Source organism: Medicago truncatula, chromosome 8, assembly GCF_003473485.1.
Source record: "Medicago truncatula cultivar Jemalong A17 chromosome 8, MtrunA17r5.0-ANR, whole genome shotgun sequence".
In the NCBI taxonomy this organism is placed as follows: domain Eukaryota; kingdom Viridiplantae; phylum Streptophyta; class Magnoliopsida; order Fabales; family Fabaceae; genus Medicago; species Medicago truncatula.
Genome location: NC_053049.1, coordinates 50,477 through 57,289, shown reverse-complemented (window position 1 = coordinate 57,289; position 6,813 = coordinate 50,477). Strand labels below are relative to the sequence as shown.

General features: G+C 30.5%; 1 long non-coding RNA gene across 4 annotated transcripts; it reads left to right on the top strand.

Annotated features, from left to right (window-relative positions):
* Positions 1 to 692: 692 nt before the first annotated feature.
* On the top strand, positions 693 to 4,725 carry LOC25500017 (uncharacterized). Of its 4 annotated transcripts, none has more exons than XR_003007571.2 (6): positions 693 to 940; positions 1,053 to 1,227; positions 2,291 to 2,352; positions 2,434 to 2,497; positions 3,148 to 3,568; positions 4,260 to 4,725. It is a non-coding gene; the product is annotated as an uncharacterized lncRNA (long non-coding RNA). The 4 variants fall into 4 exon arrangements; XR_005643350.1 differs by having other exon boundaries at positions 697 to 940; positions 3,488 to 3,568; XR_005643351.1 differs by having other exon boundaries at positions 698 to 940; positions 3,148 to 3,220.
* The last annotated feature ends 2,088 nt before the right edge of the window (positions 4,726 to 6,813 follow it).

Sequence of the window (6,813 nt, the reverse complement as noted above, 5' to 3'; positions counted from 1 at the left end):
TGCAATTATTTGCTCTCAAAACACAACATTTTGATGCATATGCATCTCTGTTTCCATGTTATTTTAAAAATGTGATTTTTTTTTCTTTTTTATTGTTATTAGAGATATAGTAAATTATAGATTAAGAATAAGTTTTACTTAACCATTAAAGTTTTATGATTCAAGGTGTAATTTGCATATAAGTTTTACATTTGGAAATGATGTTTGCATATAAGTTATAAATTTGAGGGGATATTTGCTACATAAATTTTAAATTTGAGGGTGGTATTTGCTCATAAATGTTTAATTTCAGGGGGGGTATTTGCATGTTCAGTGGGTGGCACAAATGTTAATTATGAAAAGAAAAAAAAAATCACATTTAAAAAAAAAATCAGATTTTTAAAAAAAATAATATATATATAGTCAATTACCCCCCTATGACGTGGCATGACTTTTTTGACCATGTGTCAGTGCCACGTGGCAGTTAACGACCACATCAGCATGTTGGATTGAGGAAATTAACGGAGGGGGGTAATTGACAGACGCTTGACAATTTCAGGGGGGTTTTTGACATTTTGCAAAATTCAGGGGGGTTTTTGACGAAAGTTACAATTTCAGGGGAGTAATTGACTATTTACTCCACAATTAACAAAAGATAGGGGGAAAAGTGCAATTAAGCCTATGTTATTTAGGTTATTTTTGCATATCTAGGTTATTTTCAATGTGTGAAATTTGAATTCCCCATTCCTTCCTCGGCAAGCCTTCACACATTGGTTTACTCTAACTACCGAACTTCCCAGCCACATTAAATTGGAGCGTGTTTTCTATGCATCACTCTCTACCCTCTGTTTCTCCAAGGCCTTCATCCCGTATCCAGTCTCTCTTCTCTCTCGCACCGCTTCTCGGACTTTCTTCCTAAGTGACAGAATCTTCATCCACCGGACTACCACCTTTCCACCATGTATGTTACCTTCTTTCCTCTTTTCTCTGAACCTCTAATTGATGCTCAATTAAATAGATAAAATCCAATTCTCTGAATTTGATTTCTAAAATTTCACTTTTTCTCCAAGAAGGGTTTAGATTTTGGAGGAAAGGGGAAATTTCACAATGGGTTGAAGTTCTTATGGTAGATGATTTTAAAAAGGGGGAAATTTCTCTGGCACCTGCATCGTAATGAATTTTGGAGACCATTTCTCTGATTTGCGGTGGCCGATCCATTTTGGTGACGATTTGATTTCGACGATTGAGGTAATCCTTAAATCTGTTTCTCTTATGCTATCAGATGATTTGCTGTGAAATTTATATATAGCAACTAAATCATTTGTTTCTGTTTGGTCATGCATTAGGTATTTTCATTTTATTCTATTTTTTTTACTTGGATTTATGATTGATCAATGGAGATAGGTTACTTTGCATTGTGTTGTACAATTTGATTGAGGTTAACTAGAATTTTTCTAACCCTCACGTGCATTTTATTTAACAATGTCATTGCAAAATTTATTTTGTTATTATTATCACTATAATTAGAATGAAAATATATTTTATTCGGGAACGCCGTATTGTTCTATGGCTACGAGAACAGTGAGACTGAGAGCGAATGTGATCAGATCGAGAAGAGAAACCCACATGAGCTCCCAATATCGAATCTCCTACATATTCATGAGTTTTAATTTCTGTTTGATTTTTAATTATATGCTAATTTTGTTTAATTTCGCAATAAAAATCTGGGTGGTTCTGTTTCATTTAAGTTACAGTTAATATACTATTTTTTTATGGGTAGAGGATGAAGCTGTCGAAAAAATTGGATTTTGTAATAGATTTTAACAAATCTGGGTTCTGTACTATTTCATTTACGTTAACGTTAATTTTAATTTTGATTTTTTTTAGGCAGAAACCCTTCACTCTTGAGCATCCATTAGTTTTCTTTTGTTTGTGTATATATATGCTTGATAGAGGATCCAAGGGTAGTGAGGGAGATAAGAAAAGAAACCCTATTTTTGTTTGTGTATATATATATATTTTTTCCCCTCAAAAAACAAAAAAATCATGCATGTTGATAAATGAAATTTCCAGATTAATTTTAATGCTATAGAAGTAGTTGACATCTAGAGGAAGTATCTAATGAGGCTGATGGCTTATCTATTATGTTTCCGTGTATGTAATTGTACATATAATGTAACTGTGTTTCATCAATTTTTTGTATTTTATGAGACAAATAGGATGAGTCAGTAACAACTTTTTTTGATGCGCCTCTATACACCTTTGAAAATCCATAATCCTTAACATCTTAATATCTTATCATATTTTTTAGGTTTGAAAGGTTTTTAATGTGGAGATCGCATGTGTTCTGCTGCTCTTTCATTTGCGTATTAGGTAAACAAGGAATGAATTTTGTTTCTATATTTTTCTTTCCCAACATATCTATTTAATATATGTTCCATTTTTTTTTTCCAGCTTTGGCAAATTCTCATGAGAACAAGCAACAACCAATGAATGCGCAAGACATAAGCTACAAAAGGTAAATACAAATTCCTCTTTTTGAATAGGTTTTTCTTCTTCCTTTTTTCCACCACCTGTTTGATATATTGTCTATATGAATTTTCACATGTAATTGGTTTTTTATTCAAAGTTTTGAAAGCTATTTCAAATTCAAAATACTCCCTGTATCATTTTTAGTTTTTAAAGTATTGAACTTTGATTTTGAATTTGTTTCCCTTTATCTTTTTTTTTTTTCGTTCAATTCAATCCATGACTATTTCCACTTTCAAGTATAATAACGAAGTTTGTTACACAATTGGTTAACCTTTCTATTCTATTTTGGTTTAGTTTTTTGATTGATATTCTGTACATAGGCTATTTGTAGGAAGTATAATGTTTGGAGATGACATTGAAGATTTCTTTTGCTTTTTGCTGTTACTAAAACAATTTGAACTGTTTGACATATTTTGCAAATAAGTTGTTGTTATAAAAGTCAGAATATATCTTATGAGATATTGGAGCATGACATGATGTGTATGTTCTATATTGTAAGGATTTGATAAATTTGTGTTTCATGTTTTGAACAATTTATATAGTATTATGTATATAAGCATGTCTGTATTATAAGCAACTGTATGTGCGTATTGTACTGAGAACTAATGAAACTTTGTGCGTTACTTCCTTACGCAGAACTAAACTTTGTGAGGGACTTTTTGTTTGTGGATGTCGGTGTATGTTATGCTGCGCTGTGTGGTTTGTTCATGTAATTTTTTTTTCTGTGCTGCTACTTCAATTTCAATTCTGCCTTTGGTGTTTCTGTTTAGCCGTTTACGATAGACTTTGTCTATTCAATTTTACTATTTGCCTAATCGTTGTTGCATGTTTGAATCCATGACCCTCTTCTTTAGGGACCATTTGTTTTATTTTGATTCACATCATCTTAAAATTACTTATATCTTTTCTTTTTATCACCCTGTCTAAAACTTCTTTGTTTGGCCTTTTTATGGATTTGCATTTGCGAGAATTTAAGCCCCTGGTTTGGGTTTTTTGCTGACTATTTTTCCTGGATTATGTGATTAACGGAGCTTAACCCTGAAAGGAGAATGGCAAGGTCCTGATACATTACTTTCCTTCTCTTCCTTGACTTTAGACGTTCGTGAATGTGATTGTTACTTGATTATATTGCTATAAATCTTAGGCATATAAAATTGAAATTATGTAGGTCTATATAGAATCATCCCCAAAGTTAGTCTAACACAAGTGTTGTTGTCTTTTTATATTGTAATAATTTATAGGCTGGTACAATGTTTGTAGCCATAATAAGGTTCAATTTTGTGTATGTTTTGTTGTTTTTTCATCTGACTATGTTTTCTGTTTATATATTTTCTGAAATACTTAAGTTTACTAACAATGCTCAATGATTTCTTTCTGCTACTATCTAGGACCAGAAATAACTTTTAATCATATATCCAATTATATCCAATTGTACTGAACAATAGCAAACCATGACACAAGGTCTGCAACATTGTTTTGTCCATATGAAGTTGAGTTATTATGTATCCAATTTTACTAAACAATGGTGTTTTCTTCATAAAGGTAAATAATACATCATAGGATTTGCATCACTATCGCCATAGATGTTTAAGAATTGCATCTAACATCACTCTGTTCTTTGTGTTTCATATTTCAACCACAAGTAACACTCTATCTTATATGAGTGTTCAAGGGACCCAAATAATTGTTTGGTGCGATAGCGAATTTGTTTTGTTTCTATTCGGCTGCTGAGATTTTGTTGTATGCAGGGACTGCTGTGCGCTTTTGCTTTTGCTGTTGAGTTTTCTGCATCTGTTTAATGGGTTAACAAAGTTTTAGTTAAATATTGGGGATGCTTGGTGGTGTTGTAGGGTTGGACTATTTGGAATTTTTCCAATTTTTTCCAGCAGCTTAGCTTTGGTTCTGGATGTGAAGACCGGCAAGTGTCGAGTTTTTGAGTCTATCTTTGTTACTTAGTTTGTGGATCTGCTGCAGGAGGGTGTTCTTGAGAATCATTTTTGCAGTACTTTCATTAATTGCAAGTAATGTAATAAACTATATATGACCCGTGCGGCAGCACGGGTAGACGACCTAGTTTTTTTGAAAATTAAAAAGTATTTGTGATCCTATAACATTAAAGAAGACCATTTTTTTTTAAATTACCTCCAAACATGAAATGTACAAAATAAACTATCATCCTCATCAATAATTGAAATACATCATTCAGCTTTTACATATCATCCAAATACATTTTCATTCATACCATAAATTGTATCAATAAGTAAGTAACAAGAAAATTAAAATAAGAATAAGAAGAATAAGGACTAAATTAAACATGTACTTGAACAAAAATTCGCCCATATACTATGTATTGTATTGTATTGATAGATAGTGAATTATTTGGATAGGTATTCTTGTACTTATTCAAAAATATTCACCCATATAATGTGGATTGTATTGACAGATAGTGAATTATTTGGATAGATATTGAACCATGAATCATATAAAAGGAATGTTCGTATATTAGGATTAACCACAAATATTAAATCATGAATATCATGAAGGAAATTTGTTCTTGAAACATGGGAGGCATAAAAACTTGATTCCTATATTAGAAGAGATGCATATTTATCATAATATGACATAAATTTGAATTTGAAATGATCAAGATTCATAATGAATATTCTGCCATTGCTAATTTTTTTTAATCCTCCGATGGATCTTCACATGATCAATTTGAGGAAGTCATCTTCTTCAATAACTTTTATTTCATTTAAGGGAAAGAAAACTAAATTTCTCGAGATGAAGATTACTTTTGTCAACCACCAGTTTTACATTTGACATAAGCATAAATATTTGAATAATACACTTAGAATAGAGCTTGAGGAAGATGTGCAAAGAAACAATGAGAAATAAACATATTATAATAGAGCTTGAGGAAGATGTGCAAAGCAACAATGAGAAATAAACATTTAAATAGGCAAAAAAAAAAATCACATATTGATTAACAAATGAGTCATGATCTATTTTTTGATTGGTTGTTGAAAAATAGATGAGTCATAATTCATTTTGATTGAATGATAAAGAAACATTAAATGAACATTTCAATATTAGGCTGCCACGTGTACTATCAAAATAAAATAGGGGAAATGTTTATAATAGAGATATAAATTCAACTCTTTTTTGGTATAATGATATATATATAATGTTTATAATAGAGATATAAATTCAACTCTTTTTTGGTATAATGATATATATATATATATATATATATATATATAATCATTTTTTGATATAATATTTAAGTTAATTGCCTTTTATACATACATATATAATGATTTAATGAAAAACAATGATAAAACCCACAATGACATGCAAATATGTTTCAGTTCTGTGTAGTGGCTGAATCCGGAAAATACAATTCGGACATGTCCGGATTGTATATTCCGGAATGCTCCGAGGGTAATTTTGGAAAAAAAAATAGGGCGCACGAGGAAAAACATAGGGTGGGAAAAGTAATGCTAAAAAAATGACATGTTCATAAGCTGTTTTCACCTTACATCCATAGAGGTTTTGTTTGGATAAACAACTTTATTCAACACTTATAGCATAAATGTTTATCATCTAAGAACCTATTTGGATAAACAATTTAATTTTCAACTTATAGCATATGCGCTTATTTATAAGCTTCTCCTATAACTAAGATAAAATAAAGTTAAATTGTTTTCATTTTAGCTATAAGCTGTTTTCATAAGCATTGTTGGAGAGCTTATGAAAGTAAGTTGAAAACAACTTACAAACGTGTCGTATGTTGTTTTCATAAGTTCTTGCAAACAGTCTCACAAGTGCTTATTTCAGTAAATAAGTACAAATAAGTCAAACCAAACAGGTCCTAAGTGCTTATGTATAAGCTACTTCTAATTTTCTATAACATAAGATAAAATAAACTCAAACTGTTATCATATAAGATATCATTTTCTAGAATAGCTCATGAAAACAACTTATGACTTATACGACAACATTTTGACTTTATATTATCATATCTTATCTAATACATAAGCACTTACATAAAATGTGTTTATGCAATAAGTGCTTAATTAAGCTATTTATCCTAACATGGCATCATTAGTTTATGAAATCAATGAAAATAAATGTTATACTACTGACATGTCCCTACACTGTTTTCACCTTTGCTTCCATAAGCTCTCTAGGATAGCTTATGAAAATATCCTATAAATTATGAAAAACAATTTGACTTTATATTATGATACATAATACACAGGCACTTACATGAAACATGTTTATGCAATAAGCGCTTAATTA